This window comes from Mesoplodon densirostris, chromosome 5 (assembly GCF_025265405.1).
Source record: "Mesoplodon densirostris isolate mMesDen1 chromosome 5, mMesDen1 primary haplotype, whole genome shotgun sequence".
NCBI classification, from domain to species: domain Eukaryota; kingdom Metazoa; phylum Chordata; class Mammalia; order Artiodactyla; family Ziphiidae; genus Mesoplodon; species Mesoplodon densirostris.
In genome coordinates, this window is record NC_082665.1 from 96562432 (window position 1) to 96581024 (window position 18593).

Sequence of the window (18593 nt, forward strand, 5' to 3'; positions counted from 1 at the left end):
TTAGGGAGTGTTCTAATTTCATTCTTTTACATGTAGCTGTCCAGTTTTCCCAGCACCACTTATTGAAGAGACTGTCTTTTCTCCATTGTATGTTTTTGCCTCTGTTGTCATAGATTAGGTGACCACAGGTGCGTGGGTTTACCTTTGCATTTTCTATCCTGTACTATTGATCTATATTCCTGTTTTTTTGCCTGTACCATGCTGTCTTGATTGCTGTAGCTTTGTAGTATAGTCTGAATTCAGGGAGCCTGATTCCTCCAGCTCCATTTTTCTTTCTCAAGATTACTTTGGCTATTCAGGGTCTTTTTTGTTTCCATACAAATTTAAAATTTTTTTGTTCTAGTTCTGTGAAGAATGCCATTGGTAATTTGATAAAAAGCTTCTGCATAGCAAAGGAAAGCATAAACAAGACAAAAAGACAACCCTCAGAATGGAAGAAAATATTTGCAAATGAAGCAACTGGCAAAGGATTAATCTCCAAAATATATAAACAGCTCATGCAGCTCAATATCAAAGCGACAAACAACCCAATCAAAAAATAGGTGGATGACCTAAATAGACAGTTCTCCAAAGAAGACACACATATGGCCAAGAGGCACATGAAAAGATGCTCAGCGTCACTAATTATTAGAGAAATGCAAATCAAAACTACAGTGAGGTATCACCTCACACAGGTCAGAATGGCCATCATCAAAAAATCTACAAACAATAAATGCTGGAGAGGGTGTGGAGAAAAGCCAACCTCTAGCACTGCTGGTGGGAATGCAAATTGATACGGCCACTATGGAGAACAGTATGGAGGTTCCTTAAAAAACTAAAAATAGAACTACCATATGACCCAGCCTTCCCACTACTGGGCATATACCCTGAGAAAATGATAATTCAAAAGGACACATGCACCCCAGTGTTCATTGCAGCACTATTTACAATAGCCAGGACATGGAAGCAACATAAATGTACATTAACAGAGGAACGGATAAAGAAAATGTGGTACATATATACAGTAGACTATTACTCTGCCATAAAAAGGAACAAAATTGGGTCATTTGTAGAGATGTGGATGGACCTAGAGTCTGTTATACAGAGTTGAAGTAAGTCAGAAAGAGAAAAATTTCATATATTAACACATATATATATATGGAATCTAAAAAAATGGTACAGATGTACCTCTTTGTAGGGCAGGAATAGAGACGCAGATGTAGAGAATGGACATGCAGACACAGAGGGGGAAAGGGAGGATGGGACGAATTGGGAGATTAGGATTGACATATATACACTACCATGTGTAAAATAGATAGCCAGTGGGAACCTGCTGTATAGCACAGGGAGCTCAGCTTGGTGCTCTGTGATGACCTAGACGGGTGGGATGTGGGGGGGGAAGGGAGGTCCAAGAGGGAGGGGATATGGGGATGTATGTATATGTATAGCTGACTCACTTCGTTGTACAGCAGAAACTAACACGACATTGTAAAGCAATTATACTCCAATTTAAAAAAAATAATAATCTTCTCACTTGGTTGAGAGGATCAGAACCTGAAACTCATGAGGTGTGTGTGTGTGTGTGTGTGTGTGTGTGTGTGTGTGTGTGTGTAGCAGGAAGGAAGTGGATTGTATCAAGCTACAAGAAGGGTAAAGGGAAGAAGGAGAAAAAGAGGCATAGCAGATTCCAGTAATCATTAAACATGCTTCACTTGTGCGGGTAGCTAACGACTAGTGTGTTTCTTCCAAGTTTTAAGACATTTTATAAGGAAATGCATTGAGTTAAAACCCAGGAACAGAACTTGTCCTTTGGTTACAGTATATAATTAATTTTTCATAGCATAACTCTGGAGCAATATTGAGATGACCGTGATGCTGGAGAAATTTTAACTTATTCTTCAGTTGCTGAATTCAGAGTTCTCTTAATGTTGCACTATGATGAGGAGACATGAAGTATTTGGCTAAAAATAATCAACACAAAAGAACCCCAACAGTTTAATCAATGAAAGTTTTTTTTTTACTTCTCTCTTTTTTTATTTTCAAAAAGAGGTTTAACTTTATTTATATTTTACTGCATTTCTATTTAAATCAGACTTACTGTATCCTTAAAGTTTTTAAATTCAAATTATGGTCTCTGGTGACTTCCTAAGGATGGTTAATTTTTATTTTCATCACTGTGTAAAATTTTGCCAACCTCTAACCATAGGTGTGCTGATGCTTATCTGTGCTTCTCCCAGCCATATAGATTAGCAAAATAACTACACTTCAATGTCTTGCATGTAAATAACACTCAAGGACTTCATATTAAATTTCCATGATGTGTTTGGTGTAGTGACGTGTGTCCAGGAAGAGTAGTTATCATGGGTGAGAAAGTGTGTGGCACTGGGACATTGTTAATCTAGTATGTTGGGTTCTCCTATGGTTGCGAAGAAACTCCAAATGGAATCTACAATCATGTTATTTTCCTCGGATTTGGGACTTAACCATATGTTTGTAGAATCATGATAGATTCCCCTGAAACAGTGGTTCACAAAATGATCAGACTCAGTAACTTGTTTGTATAAAATCTTTTGTAATGTACTTTAATTATACTGAAATGAAGCTAATAGAGAATATTCTCTACCTACATATGCCTTTTTCAAAACTAATTTTAAAATGAATATGTACTTTATTATGTAAATGCATGGGAATGGCTTCACTAGAAGATAGATGAAGTAGTCAGATGTCTATGCCTATGCATAGAATTGCTAAAATGGCTAAAATGCAGACAGATACAGGTAAGCTGTGTTGGAGACACAGACACCATTAGCAGTTCTGCTGTCAGTCACCCTATTCTCCAAAATGGTAAGTGACTCTTGATAATGTTCTGGAAAAGAAAATACAAACTTCTCTGGATTTATAAAAATAGTTGTATTTGGGGAGAATTCATATTTCTATTCGACTGTGACAAAAATAAAATGTTTAAATATTGATAAGCAAAAAGGAGTCAAATTATGAGCTCAGATAACTACATATAGTTTTTTTACTTTATATATATGTCCAGCAAGGTGTTTGAAAGGTGTGTGAGATGAGATGTAGGATAATTCTTCACTCTACAGGATTGTTCTTAGAAACAGTATATCTAGCAAGTAATGTCCAACAATCAATGAGAGAGGCTCCCAAATTAAAAACAAACAAACATGAAACAGGCTAGAGGACACCAACCACTGTAGGTGGAAACTGTTGCTCTATACTAGTTTTTAAATCTGAATTAAATTTCAGGAAATATTAGTTTTCTAAGAAAGGTCTAAAATCAAATAGAATGGTAGGGAATGCAATAATAAGACATGTTAGTGTCTAAAGTGCCTGATCTTATGGTCATTCTGTAGTTCGTACATGGAAAGGTATGTATTTGTTTGGGTTGTGGACCTAGACCGAGTCTGAGTGAGAGTGTGCCTTGACTTTTCAAAGCCATTTTCTTTAAATATTAAATGACACTACATGACATAGTGTATGTGAACATGCCTTGTAAACTGTTAAGTCAAATATGAATGCTAGCAATTCTATTTTGGAAATTTCCTTAAATACTGACATAAAGGTTTGTTAATGGCTCCTAAAAGGCAATAGAATCCTTTTAATTTGTGTGCTCTCCTGGGGTAGTAAGTTTAAGTAAGCTTAGACAAAGTTAATGACTCATTAGGATTTGAACTTTGGCCCCCCAAAACAATACTGTTTTCTTAGGACTTTGTATTCCTCAGAGTGCTGCATGGCTGGGAAGCAGAGAACAACTAAAAGGTCATTTGCATTTTCTTTTTAATCTTACTAATCCACTGGAATCAAAGATTCATAGTTACTCAGAGAGCCATTTAATTGTTTTCGTCCTCAAAATAAGGCTGTTTATCGAATACTAAACATATGCCAGGCGCTATGTTATTAAAGATATTGTAGGCAAGTCTTGTGGTCTAACTCTTCCTCTAACTGGATGTGTAGGAAAACTAATCTTGCCTTCCTCTACATCTGTTTTAAACAGTCCTTACAGTCAGTATTCAAAAGTAGTCTTCAAAATCTCACGGACAAATTGCCAATTTCTGAAACAAACTTTTCTTATTGCCTTTTCTCTCCCTAAAACTGTGTCAAGGAGTATTTGGAAGGGTGTTATGTATGAGACTATGGCAAAAGTTGAGTTTCTCCATTTCATCATCCTGTTGTCAAATTTAGTCCCTGCACATTCCACGTGTGTGTACCAATTATTTGTACTAATTACTGACATCTGAAACTAGTGCAATTTATGTCCTGCTCTGATAGACCTTAATCTGCTCTGACTGGCTGCATTGGCCCCATTTGGCTTCAAGACAGTCTGACCCTGTTTTCTGCCCTAATTCACTTCCAGCCTCTTTGGATTCTTCTACATTATCCTGGTGGACTACTCAGCAGGCTTGCTGGTTCTCAACTCAATATCTTGACCATGTGAGATAGTGCTTGCAACATAGCAAAACCAACCCAAGAGCTTTTCTTTGTCTGACTACTTATGCTTCTAAGGGTATGAAATTTAGTTGTGTTCCAAGACCATGTGGGGTAGCACATGAGTTAGCTTCTTCCCCAAGTCATAGAGACTAGATAGAGTCATGGTGGAGCTTGCAACTAGTACAAGCCCCATTCTGCTCTTAAGGTTCCTCCCAATTACCTGATGCTCCTCCCTATGTTTTGGACAATCTAGGAAAGTCAGGACATGCATCTACTGAAATGGCTTTTCTACTTTCCTTTCCTTCTTTCCAGTGTTCTCTGGGGCCAGAAAGGGGAGAGCGGGATTTGGCTCCACAGCCTTTTCCTGTTGACCCTGCCAAGGTCTGACCCTCATCACCCTAAAGGAGGAGCCGAATTAATTTTGACAATTATTTCTCAAGATAACGGGAACCTCGTTTGCAAGGCTTAGATGTGCAGAAAAATCAGATTTTGACTATCAAAAGCTAACCTTTATCTCCATTTTTTCTTCCTTTTTGTATTTCATCTTTAACAAATCCTGATGTTCCCATTCTACCTTGACCCATTCAATTAGGTGCTTTGGATGAACTGCAATAAAAATCCTCTTCTCATGATAAAAAAGCACTTTGATAATTTTCAAAATATATCCCCAGTAAACTAAGCATTTAAGATACGGTGGTAGAAAGGTAGACATTATCCCTACACTCATGGAGTCCACATTCTATTTGTGGAGAATGGACAAAAGATAAGTAAGTATTAATATAAATAAAATAAATTGAAATGAGTATACCAAAAAAGTAAACAGAATGTTAAAGCAGGGAATATTGGGGGGCTTGAAGATATTGGGTGGTTCTGATTTTTTGTTTATATTTAAAGAAACTGAGACTTAGAACTTTTCAAATATTAATCACTTAGTTACTGGGAGAGTCAGGAGTAGAGGCCGAACTCCAGAATCCTTTCTGAGTAAACCCATTTTACAGGTGACATTAAAAAAAAATAATGATTCTGGTGTGAGTGCCAGTCTGACTGGTTTGTATAAAATATTATGCTATAAAATATCCTCTGCTCCAATTAAACTAGGCTGCTCACCACCTCCATCATAGCTTACATATTTATACCTTTGTGCTTTTTTGTTTTTCATTCCTGGAACGTTTTATGCTCTCACTTCTAGGCATCATAATTCTCTTCCAGCTTAGACACATCCTTATTCATGAATCTAATTCTGAATACCACATCTAGAAATAAGCTCTCAGCTCCTATAATTACGTCATATGGCATTTTTCACATACTGCCTGAATTACTCTTTAGTTTCCCACTGAGTTGAAATCACGTTGTGGTCCAAATACTATATACTATAAATGTATATAGTGCTTTGCTCACAGTTATTGGTAATCATTTGGTGAGTAAATACATGACGTATGTAATAAAAACCCATGATTCTAGATTCCATAGAAACTCCTGGTACATAAATGGTTCAAGGGCCTCATTATCTAATCTAGTTAATGAAGGACATAGTTTCTGCTTCTGTTTACAGCAACACTGATTGCATGCAAGAATAAAAGCACAGTGAAGCATAAACATAGATACGTGACTAATTTTGTATATGAGGAGATCAGAGCCAGGTGTGGTTAGTGAAGGGCGGCAAAGACAAAGAACTTGAGTTTAAACCATTTTTGAAGTACAGGCTGAAAAAGTTGTGGTGCTGTAGAGAAAGTGGCTTAGGAGAAGCTTTAGAAATTGTAGAAGTTATAAAGGGTGAAGAGAAGTTCTGTGTAGAGTATAAGTTGATATGCCTGAATGGAGTATTAGCTGGAGAATCTAGGGGATGGGGAGGTGGAAGCTTTGAAGCCTGTGATTAGGAGTTTTAATTATATTCAAGGGATAATTGGGAGCCATTGTTGGCTTCTGAGAAGGGGAACTTGAAATAACATTTAGGGAATACTCCTACTCCTGTCCTTTGCTCATGCTGTTTTCCCATCTGGAAGGTTTCTTTTCCTTTCTTCCCACCTCTCTTTAGCCCATTTTCCTTCAAAGATTTGTTCAGGCCCTCCATCTCTGAAGCTTTTCTGATGATTCTAGTCAATGTGAGTAATCTCCTTCTCTCTCTCTCTCTCTCTCTCTTTCTTTCTCTCTCTCTTTCAATGTCTCTCTCCCACCTGCACCCCATTGCATTCACTACAAAATTAGCACCCTTCTTAATTCTTTCTTCTTAATTCATAATTGACTCCTTAATTTTTTTTTTTTTTTTTTTTTTTTTTTTTGTGGTACGCGGGCCTCTCACTGTTGTGGCCTCTCCCGTTGTGGAGCACAGTCTCCGGACGTGCAGGCTCAGCGGCCATGGCTCACGGGCCCAGCCACTCCGCGGCATGTGGGATCCTCCCGGACCGGGTCACGAACCCGTGTCCCCTGCATCGGCAGGCAGACTCTCAACCACTGCACCACCAGGGAAGCCCCTTAATTTTTGTTTTATTTTATGGTCATATTCAGTAGTCCAGAGTTTCTTGTGTACATTGATGGAAAATAAGGTCTCTGCAGGAAGGTATTGTATATTATATTCTAGACTAGATCTAGGTGCATGGATGATTAATACATATCTTTAAGTTACACTGGAAAAACCTATGACCCAGCTATCAGTTCAGAAATAAATAAAGTTTAAGGGTTAGAAGGGACCTAGAGTCCTCTTCAGCGCTTGTGTTGGGATCAAATATGGAATCAGTACGAATGGTTTGTCTCACACTTTTGACCCTCGGTGATGTTTTAGATTGATCATATGCTAGGTTCACCATACCTGGTTCTGAATGATATTGATCTGTCTCAAAAAGAAAATAAAATAACGCAGCAGCAACAAATATTTCCTCTAGGTGAAATGTTTTCACTGTTGAAGATTTTTGAAAAGTTATTGGCTTCTAGGTGGTAACTAATAGACAAATTGAATTCCCATTTGCACAAGGACTTTAGTCATGTGAAAGCCAAGATGGTCTAGCACAATGCATCTTTTTTTAACTGAATACAAGATTAATTTCATTGTTCTTGGATACATATATCTTGCATACTGTGGATTTAATATATCAGAAATTAGTAGAAGATTTATTTTTCTGGTAGCAATAATTAGTAAGTAAAATTCAATGTACAAATAAATTCAATGTACTGATTATTATGTCATATCTGGCATCTTTAGAAAAAACTGGCATCATTATGATTTCCTTTGTATTTAGTTTCTAGAGATAAGAAATTCTTATTTGAAATCAACATTTTGTTAAAGCCCACTAGTGTTTAAAGAAAGAATTGTTCTGATATTAACCTGGTAGATGTCATTGCATCACTTATTTAGGTAGCCACTGTCTTTTCGAGTATAAAATAAGTAAGCTGTAAACCTTGTTTGGCAGATATCACTTCTCTGTGCATGGCAGAAGTGCATTTTTACTCAATTATTTTTTAAAAAGCAACGATATATTTACATATGTGGCATAAGAATTAACTGATAAATATCTCTGAGGCCCAAATACCATGTGACTGCTGTATAATATAGCCAGCAATCTTTGAAAATATAGAATACTATATAAATGCAAACTGTGACTTTTTTTCAACCAGATTTCTCTGAAGTACAGAGGTAAGATTGGACTTATCAAATATCTGCAGTGGGTGTTGAAAATCCTTGGTAACGTACTAGTTTAACTTTTATATTATATTAGAAATGTGTTTGATAGCTGAGATTTGGAAGTGCACAGAAAGCTTCAGAACCCTGAAGACAAAGATGAGCTACTTGAATTTAATATGAACTAAAATGGTAATACCTTATACTCAAAAGCTAACTTTTTTTGCAAGATACTCTGAAGTCTTTAGCTGCATTACCTCTAATACTCAGAATACATCTGTGAAGATGGTCTCTGTGAACAGGGTTAAATGCAATGGAAAGAATGCTGATAGAAATAAGGAGGGGTCACTTTCCCATTAACAGTTACTGTATAGAGTGAAAAGTACGTGCCTGATTTCAGAAAGAGCTGATTACACAACTGTCTTCTCCACTAGTGGGAGAGGTCAATCAAATCAAATATCTTTGCTGTTTCACATGGTGCAAATTTGTGGCCTTGGAGAGTTTTGTTACATGATTTCCTCAAGAATACACTAAGTGAGAGTAAGAATTAGAATTATGATAAGCTGGCTTAAGAATCTTTCTAAGATAATTTTATGGAAAAATAATACAGCAAGTAATTTTGACATCTTAAAGTAGAGTGAGATGAAATACTGAGGATATTGCAATATGGGGGGAATATTTTGGGTGACCAGTGAACCATCTGTAAGGTCAGTCTTATTAAGGACTGGGAATATTTTTTTTTTTTTTTTTTTTTTTGGTGTGCGGGCCTCTCACTGTTGTGGCCTCTCCCGTTGCGGAGCACAGGCTCTGGACACGCAGGCTCAGTGGCCATGGCTCACGGGCCTAGCCGCTCCGCGGCATGTGGGATCTTCGCGGACCAGGGCACAAACCCATGTTCCCTGCATCGGCAGGCGGACTCTCAACCACTGCGCCACCAAGGAAGCCCTGGGAATATGTTTTAACTATAAATTTCAAGGAGCAACTGAAATAAAATTTACCTATCAACTACAGGAAACAAGTGCCATTACTGCAAATGCCTGCATAGGTGAGTGGTAGCATCAAAGGTAAAAGCAAAGGAGAATAATGGAGCATGTAGGAAAGTGAAGAATAAATAACCCACCATGTATTCAAATCCAACTTACATTTTTGCATTTGGGCCAGAAAAACAAACATCTGCAGGCCCAATTTCAGGTTGCAGTATTTTAGATTGAGCTCTCTGATATATGTCAAAGGGTTTTCCAGAAATATTGACTGTAATTAGGAAATAACATTTAGTTGAGAGTCTAAACTATGAGTTCAAACTTTACCAATACTTCAAACACTACATAAAAAGTTACCTAAATATTGATATGGTATTTATAAGTTAAATGATCCATTTATTGAAGAGAATTTCTATAAGCATTGCTTTAACAACCTGGTTATACTTGTGTTTTATTAGAACTTTAATTCATATCAGCCTTTATTCTTCTGAATTTAGTAGCATGAATTAAAGAATTTTTTTCTCTAATACTGGCTATAGGACAGAATTGCAAATAAATAATGTTTGGGGTTGAAAACATGGAAAAATAATAAACAAAAGGAAAACAAGAAATTGTGGTTAGAAAGATGAAAAAAGAAGTGAATTTACCAAAAAAAGGTTTCTCTTGGGCTTTATTTTGGGTCTCCAGATATTCAGAGCAAATATTTTCAGGGGAAATTGGAGAGACTGCATTGGAGAAAAAGAAAAAGTGATTAGAAAACTCTTAACATAAGAGATCTTAATTTAATCCATGCCACAGAATGAAATTTATAAAGAAAGCATAAAAGCACACACTTTGAGGGCACCACAGTGACAGCAATATGAAGACATAGGAAAATATCAGTTCTTGAAAAGCATGGGGAAAGTCCAGAGGAAACTGTATCCTTATATATATAAACAGAGAGTGCTGTGAAATTGACCAACCCTATTAGTAATTTTGTGGAACATATATTGGTTGCTACTGGTTAAAAGTGTTGTAAAACTCAGGGGTTTTTCTTTCTGTGCTCCAAATTAAATAAGATCAATTGTCAATTATACCTATTTTTCTATATGTTTAAGTCAGTGATTCATTGTGGTTAGGGTAGGACAAAACAGGGCAAGATGAACCACCAAATAAAGCTAAACATAATGTAGAGGTGCTAAGCAGCCTGAAAATGAGTTGGACGCTTAAGGGGCAAGTGGTGTGCTGAAAGCTTGTGAACAATAATGACAAGGTCCTATTTAGTGTCTCAGTGTGCTTGGTGCATTGGGACATATTGAGGGGTGCATGACCGAGGGCTTCAACTATATCAAGGTATGAATTGATTCAACAACATATATTTTGTTATTACATTGTCTTGTGCTACAAAAAGAAGCAGCATTGGGCTTCCCTGGTGGCGCAGTGGTTGAGAGTCTGCCTGCCGATGCAGGGGAAACGGGTTTGTGCCCCGGTCTGGGAAGATCCCACATGCCGCGGAGCGGCTGGGCCCGTGAGCCATGGCCGCTGGTCCTGTGTGTCCGGAGCCTGTGCTCCACAATGGGAGAGGCCACAACAGTGAGAGGCCCACATATGGAAAAAAAAAAAAAAAAAAAAAAAAAGCAGCATTGCACAAGCTCTTGTTTGTTTGTCAGAGTGTATGGTTGGATAAATAAGACAAGCTTTTGTGCATAGTTTCTGGTATCCAGAGTGAAAGACTGTCATTGTTGCATAGGCATCATTGAAAATATTACTTGCCTGATGGATTTCTGCCTTGATTGTAAATTGAAAAGTAAGATTATTAAGCTAGGACCCTCAGCATATGTATGCAATGCTCCTGATTGGAAGGTTACTCCCATGTGCAATTTTGTGTTACCTTTTATTGACTATGACAGAACACACTTGCAGCATTCGTACAAGTTGCTCCAAAGAGTATTAACAAAAAATGAATTCCAAAGGTGGAAAATATAAATATATTCTGCCAGCCCTTCACTGAAGTGTAGACAGATAGTTGAGCTATTGAAAATTTGCAGGTTTATCAGATTCTACTAATAAATTTCTACATATATCTTTATTTGTCCTCCCTTTTTGTAATGATATTGAGACTCTTTAGCTTTGTTATATGACACTTTTCCAGAGACTTTTAACCATGTATATGGAGCCTTATATGTAGTCACGGACTTCCAATTTTTTAAAATTAGTCAATTTTTAAAGTATTACACATTTTATGGCCAAATAAAGTTGCCAATAAATAATGCATTTCAAAATACACTAATTTTTCAGAAGAAAAAGGGAAGAATATTTACCTTCAAAACCTAAAGTACTTTGAAAATGTAGTACTGTAATTTTAAATATTCTATCAAACAGAACAGTATTAATACAGTCAGTCCCCAAGTTTCAAAGGAGTTGTGTCCTAACATTCACTTGTTAGTCAATTACTTGGAAGTAAAAAATATACATACATATTTTTATGTAGGAAATGGTGATTAGGTTCCCAGACTGACTCACAAAATCCTCCTCAAAAAGTGCCGCTCATGGGATACATTCATACCGGGGCTTTTATTACCACCCATTTATCGTTCTGAGTTATTGGTAAAGTTTTAGTGGCAAAACTTGGCCTCATATTTGAATCTTTTGACCCTATTATTTTCCAATGCTATTTACACTGGTATGCTACCTCTAAAAGTTTTTGTTTGTTTCTTTTAATTGGATATCGGTGAGTAGTCCATAGACTTTCTGGTTTGGATATAGGAGGCATACCTGCAAGCCAGTTTTGTCTTCCTCACTCTTGCAGTAAAATCTTGGGCAGTTTACTCTCTGACTCTCACTCAGTTTCTCTCTCTACCTGTAAAATGCAGAGAGTAATTCCTTTATCATAGGATGTCTGTGAACATTAGAGAAAAAGTTTGTGAAAGGTCTGTCACAGTGCCTAGCATATGTTGAGATACTCAATATGTGGTAGCCATTTATGTGTGACTTTTTATGGTGCCTCTGAAGAAACTAAGTTCCTACGAATTTGATCAAAAACTGGAAATCTATTAGATTATATATTTCAAGGAAAGAGTGAACAATAAAATAGTGGCATGCGACAGGAGCAACTGGCCCTCAGAAATAACTACAATCAAAGCTTTAAATGCTGACAGCATTCTCTCCCTAGCTTTTATTTCTGTTTTTCTTGGTATCTTGACTTCAGGGCCTCCCTGAACACTAACTTCTCTGATGGCATAGTAGGAGAATGGCTATGTAATCTCCTAAGACCTTCTTTTTCATCTCTAGTTCTTTAAATCTAGGGAAAGGACTTTGAGTTGACCATGTTGGTTAAGTGGTCTACTCACTGCTAAACCAATCATCTGTGGCCCCAAATGGAGTCATTCTGAGCTAAAGTGAACATTCATAGGGCAACTGTCTATGAGGATGGTGTAGACTGAAGTTTCTAGAAAATGGAAGACAAATGCTGGGCAAACAACCCTGTTTGTTATGCTTCTTAGTTCTTTCCTCTCCTTCACCTTCCTTCTTTCTTTTCCTTTACCTAAAAATATGGTCCATTGACAAATGAAGGAACACAAGTTAAACTTGTTTCCTTGTTTCTTATGAGTTTGAGCCACATAAACATGTTGCCCCACATACACAAAAAATTCTCAATTTCTGCAGTCTAATCATACTTCCATGATTATATTATGATCATTATTCACCTACAAGGAGTTCTACAGACATTATGGGGTAAACACCTAACAGAGCAATATGTTTCATAAGAGTGTTTTGCCAAATAAGAACATGTTTGTTGAAAGAAAAAGATCAGAAGATATGACTCTTCCAAAAGTGGACAGTCTGCTATAGCCGTAGAGGAGGCCCGAGTATCCCTGGCTGTACTTACCAATGCTACTCTTCTCATATAACTTTAAAAATATGATCAGAAGTAATATTATCTTATTGGTTTTGATCATGGGGAAAGTTAAATGATCAGGTTTTGTGCTATCTTCTATTAACTAATGTATAAATACATATTTTAATTACAGTGAAATTTCATAGCTATCCATAGAGAACTCTGATGAGAGTCAACATGGCACTGTGTGTGAAGCACAGGTCTGGGAGCAGACCAGTGATTTTTTCTTTGTTTTTTTGTGGATTTTTTGGGGGTCTGGATTTCCAGGTCTATGTGACCTCAAGCAAGTTATTTTACCTCTCTAAGCCTCAGCTTCTACATCTGGTAAAAAAGAAAATGCAGATATAAATAGTGCTTACCTCATAAGATCTTTTGTGAGAAATATAAACAATGCGTGCAAAGTATCTTGCACACAGTGCTTTCATATAGGTTAGTGATAATAGAGGTGATTATAAATGAATTAGTGACCATTTTATCTCTTGTCTGATTTTATGGATTTTTTAAATAAGATTGAGAGCAATATGCAAATGTCTATACTGTTTGTTAGGGAGAGGGAAAAAGATTTTCAATCTAATTTTCATGTCTATTCTCTCATATAGGCTGGACCCTCTCTGTAATTAGAGAGTAAATTACTCGCCTTTTATTGTTACATTAATATTTTTCAGATTACTGTGGCCATTTTGTAAATGTGTGTTGCAGTGCATTGAATGGTAACCAGTGGACTAAAAGCATTAAGATAAGCCTTAAGAAGTGAGAAAAAAATTATTTCTATATGCTTTATCTCTAGCTAATTTAAACACTATCTGCTTTTCCATGTTTTAGTGTATCAGTCCATAAATTTTTCGGAGAATCATTGCTTTGTTGCAGGAGATTGTTGATTTGTGGAGCTTTGTATTTTTCTGCAACTATTAGACACTCAATAAATGCTACTTGATGATAATGGTGGTATTTTTTTTTCCGCTCAAGAGATGGAAATTCAGAAAAGAAAAGCATCACATTGCAATAATGAATTATCAAATTGAAGATTTTTTTTTCTATATACAAGTGAAAATAAAATCAGTGTTCAGGTGTTCTTTTCAATACTGATTCTTCCACTGATGAGAAGTAAAAAACCTTTCAAACCATTCCATTAAATAGATTATGGCAACCTAATGGATTCATGCACTTTCTAATGGGAGAATGACAAAATACTCCCTTTTGATATGTAAGACTTCACCCACTGATGGCAAAATGCCTTAAAATGATAGTTGCTTCTCAGATTCAATTGGCCACCATACTTATTCAGTTCTTAGTCTACACCTTGTTCTTTACCATGCCCTGTGGGACATACTAAAGAAATATGTCCTCAAAAAGCAATATTTTGCTAGATAAATTTTTCTACATTATGAAAAAATATCTGAATTTCTTAAAAAAAAACTAGGACCATTTACCTCTTAATCATGGCAAAACCATTTCTTAGATTACTAATCTGTTTGGTCATGCTCATAAACCATGGTTAAATCCTTGCAATAACCAATCTTAGGGACATCTATTTATTGTCCCTACTTCTCCCAATTTTCCACATTGTCTATTGTGTAAAAAAAAATAAGGTAAATGCCAGTTCTAAATAACAATTTTAGATGAACTAATTATACAGTAAGGCTGACAAATATATGCTTTGACTGGTATTGTAGAATTACCTCATTTGTTTTAATAATGGTATGAGTTACTATATCACTTGTCACAGTGTTTCTTATAATTAATTGTAGGGGGTTAATCTAAATTTTCTTCTGTTTGAGTTAATATCATTACATAATTTGTGAAGCACATATGACCTCACTCCTGTAACCTGTAAGATAACTGTTTTTATTTTAGTTGTTATATGCACCCTTCTAGGCTTTCTCCTTGCATTCATAGTTGTAATCAAAATTGATAATAATATGGATACTAAATTACATTTCCCTTTCAAAAACAGGACATGGCCTTAAAATTATGGGATGCCTCATTTAAAAACACCTTACAAAGCCTTACCTCAATGACAAATGTTTGTATGACTCTGATTTAAAAATTAATGACAATTTGTGCATTATATAGCTGTGCATACATAGATATTTTCAGCAACTTGATTGTTGATTTTTGTAATGTATCCTATTTTTATTTGGTTTTTATTTCCTTGAATATAAATAAGCATTTTTTTTACTTGAAGGAGAGATTTAAAATGTAAGTACCACCTTCATCTTAATTTTATTCTGTATTCTATCCACTTTATCTATTTTTCCATTTCAGAGCCCAAATTTCATGATGATTTACCAAGCATGAATATAAGATAAAAGAATCCAAGCTAAATGTCACCAATACAGTTAAAAACATACATCTATAAATTTTAGGAAAAATCCAAAATCAGCCTGATATTAAATATGTTAGTCTACTCTTGTGAAGCTCTTTTCTTCTTGGTTTGCTTTGACCTAAATTTCCAGCTTGATATTCTGATTCATATGTGTCATGAGGGCAGCCAGATGGCCTCATTTTTCCAGGCCAAAAGCAAAAACTGTTCTGCTTTCTCTTGCATTATTTGAAATAAGTTGCTCTTGCAGTGAATATAAATGTAAGCTTCCTGTGTCAGTGAGCTAAGCAACAGAATGGGCGGTTTAAAGTCACAGGCCTGAGTCCTCGTCTCCAATACTGTCATCATAGCCTCTGTGACCTTGACTTGTTTATCATTCTTGAAAATGGGAATTATAATATGATCGAGAGCATTTTATGTCCTAAGGTTTGGAGGAAAGAATAATGTAGAAGGCTATAGGAGTAGCAGCAGGTAATTTTGGGGGGACTGGTTAATAGAGACATTGTAAATTGCCTCACAAATAATGAGCTCTCTTCTCCTACCAGTGGGGAGAAAATTACCTACTATTGGAAGGTTAGAGGATGATAAGAAAAGAAAAAGAAAAAAGAATTTTGCTGGTCACAGAGGTGCCATTTAGTGCACTGGAGTGCAATTTATTAAGGGGACCTTTGTGGCTAAAAAGAGATAATTCACTTACCAAACTGAACAAATTTACATTATTCCCATCCAAAGGATGAGACCCTGCATAGCTAGTTATTCATCTTTTGGGAAATAACTTGGTAAGATATGAGCAATGGAGTAAATCAGCAAAATGAAATGTATTCCGAAATGCCAAAAACCACAGGCTCCTGGGAAATATACTAAAATATTTTTGTTAAATGTATATCTACAAAAATTCTTGTAAATGCACTCATGTTAATCACTACTGCAGAAGTGCTCTATTTCCTTATGTTTTATAATGTTCTGTTTCTCAGAAAAATACAAGATAATTTAAAAAGCCATCAAAATAACCAGATTAGTTCATTTTAATTAAATCTTATGGAAAACTGCCTTGTTATAGATGTGAATCCTAGTTAGTGACTTTCTCAAGGTGAGAAAAGATATACCCAGACCTCCATATTACTATAATGTACTTTGTACTCTACAAGTAGAAATTTTACTATAATGTACTTTGTACTCTACAAGTAGAAACAAATAAATTCCACCATCATTAAGACTGTATGAAGGAAGCTGAACAGTAGTGGTTTATGTTTTCACAGTGAGTTTCTGGTGTTGAATGCAGAATTTCTATCATATTTTCATTGAGTTTTCATAGCATCTGTACATAACAAAATGCCTGTTTTTCCTCTCTGATGCATCATTTTTAGGCAGAAACTTGCATTTGTGTTTTTGGTGTTTAGCTATTACCTGAATCTAACCCAGTCTCCGAAGATTTCTGCCACATTTATCTTTCGCATGCAAAAGATTTTTCTATAGAAGCTATGACTGATATATGGCAGGGCAAGCCAATTATCAAGAAGCCAGAATAGAGTGCTAATGTGTGTATTTGGTAGTGGCTAATAGAAATCTTAAAACCTAGACTTCACAAAGGTGCCAGAAAATCCCATTAAAGTTTATCTAAAGATTTTCTGAAGCATATAGTCAGAAAAATGCCACCCCCCCCCCAAGGATGTCCATGTTCTAATCTGAGTCTATGAATATGTTACCTTATATGGCAAAAGGAACTTTGCAGATGTAACTTATTTATTTTTTATTGAAGTATAGTTGATTTACAGTGTTGTGTTAATTACTGCTGTACAGCAAAGTGGTTCAGTTATACATCTATACATTCCTTTTTTATATTCTTTTCCATTTTGGTTTATTATAAGATTGAATATAGTTGTGCTATATACAGTAGGACTTGTTGTTTATTCATTCTATATATAAAAGCTTACATACAGATATAATTAAGTTAAATACCTTGAGGTGGGGCAATTATGCTGGATTATCTGCGTGGACCCAATGCAATCACAAGTGCCCTTATAAGAGAGAGGCAGGGGAGTTAGGGTTAGAGGAGATGTGGGGAAGTAAATTGAAAGCAGAGTGATGCAGCCTTGAGCCAGGAAAGAGGGTAGCTGGTAGAAGCTGGTGAGGGCAATGAAGCAATTCCCCTAGAACCTCCAGAAATAATGCAGCCCTGCTGACACCTTAACTTAGCCTAGTGAATCTGATTTTGGACTTCCACCTCTGTAATTGTCAGATAATAAATTTCTGGCATTTTAAAATCACTAAAATTTGTGGAAATTTGTTAACAAGGAACTAATAGAAAGTTGTTAATCTGACTTTTCAACTTTAGAATATAGATTGAGGTTTAAATTAGAATAAAGTGATTCAGACACGACTCTGAGCCATACTCTTAGTTCTTTTCAAATAACAGAGCTAGAATATATCTTAGTGATATAAGACTATTGCACTTGAGTACTTAAAGCCAGAGGAGATAAATGATCTGCTCAAGGTAACACAGCTAGTTACAGTGCAGAGTAACTTTGGGGCTATATAAGACTCAGACTACTGATATGTAATTTCTCTTCAACTGCCTCTGTTTCATGATATGAAAACATTTGCTTACAAAAGGTCAGTGCTTAAGAAGTGTTTTCATATGTTGTGATAAGGAACAGGGGTAAAAGTGAGTGTGATGGTGAGGGCATAGGGCTGGGGAGGGGTTACTTCAGAACAAGAATTTATACATGTCCTACTGAATTCAAGACTAGGCAAACAATCATGAACTGATTAGCCATGGCCCCTGCCCTCTTGGTTCCTGTTAGTTAGGAAGGCAGACATAAACAAATATAATTATAATTAATAAATACCTTGCAAGGAGGAAGATTCTGCAAAGAAGCCTTCAATCACAATATGCAAGGAATTTTTCCCATAATCTATATGGTCTTTGAATAAGATGATAACCAAAAAAGAATTTAGTTTCACCAAGAGACCACCATAATTTTGAGCTGTTGTTCTTGCTCTGTAGAGATTTAATAATCGCCTGTTACTTTGGGGAAGGATGGATATATGTGTTTTTCAATATCTTTGAAAACATACTTGTGTATATTTTAGAAGCCCAGGTTTGCTGATGACACTTTACTGTGTTACCATCAGTTTCTATGGAGACACTAACTATTGTGCAGTTAAGGGGAAAAAAAAAAGACTCCTCTGCTTGCCTGTGGCTTTAAAACTGTTTTTACTTGTTTTCCTATTCTGCATATTCAGAAATAAAATTAAAATGGTTTTCTTTTCAAAGAATGTTATATGAATGCCAATAGGATTCTCTTTTATTTCCCAAAGACTGTAAACATTTACAAATTAAATACAGTCCAACAGAAAATGAAATATTCTCTGACC

The 18593-nt window shown here is 36.0% G+C and overlaps 1 protein-coding gene across 4 annotated transcripts in view; it reads left to right on the forward strand.

Annotated features, from left to right (window-relative positions):
• The window catches only part of NLGN1 (neuroligin 1), a 761874-nt gene that overhangs the window by 102584 nt on the left and 640697 nt on the right, over positions 1-18593 (forward strand). The gene's annotated exons all lie outside the window — the stretch shown is intronic.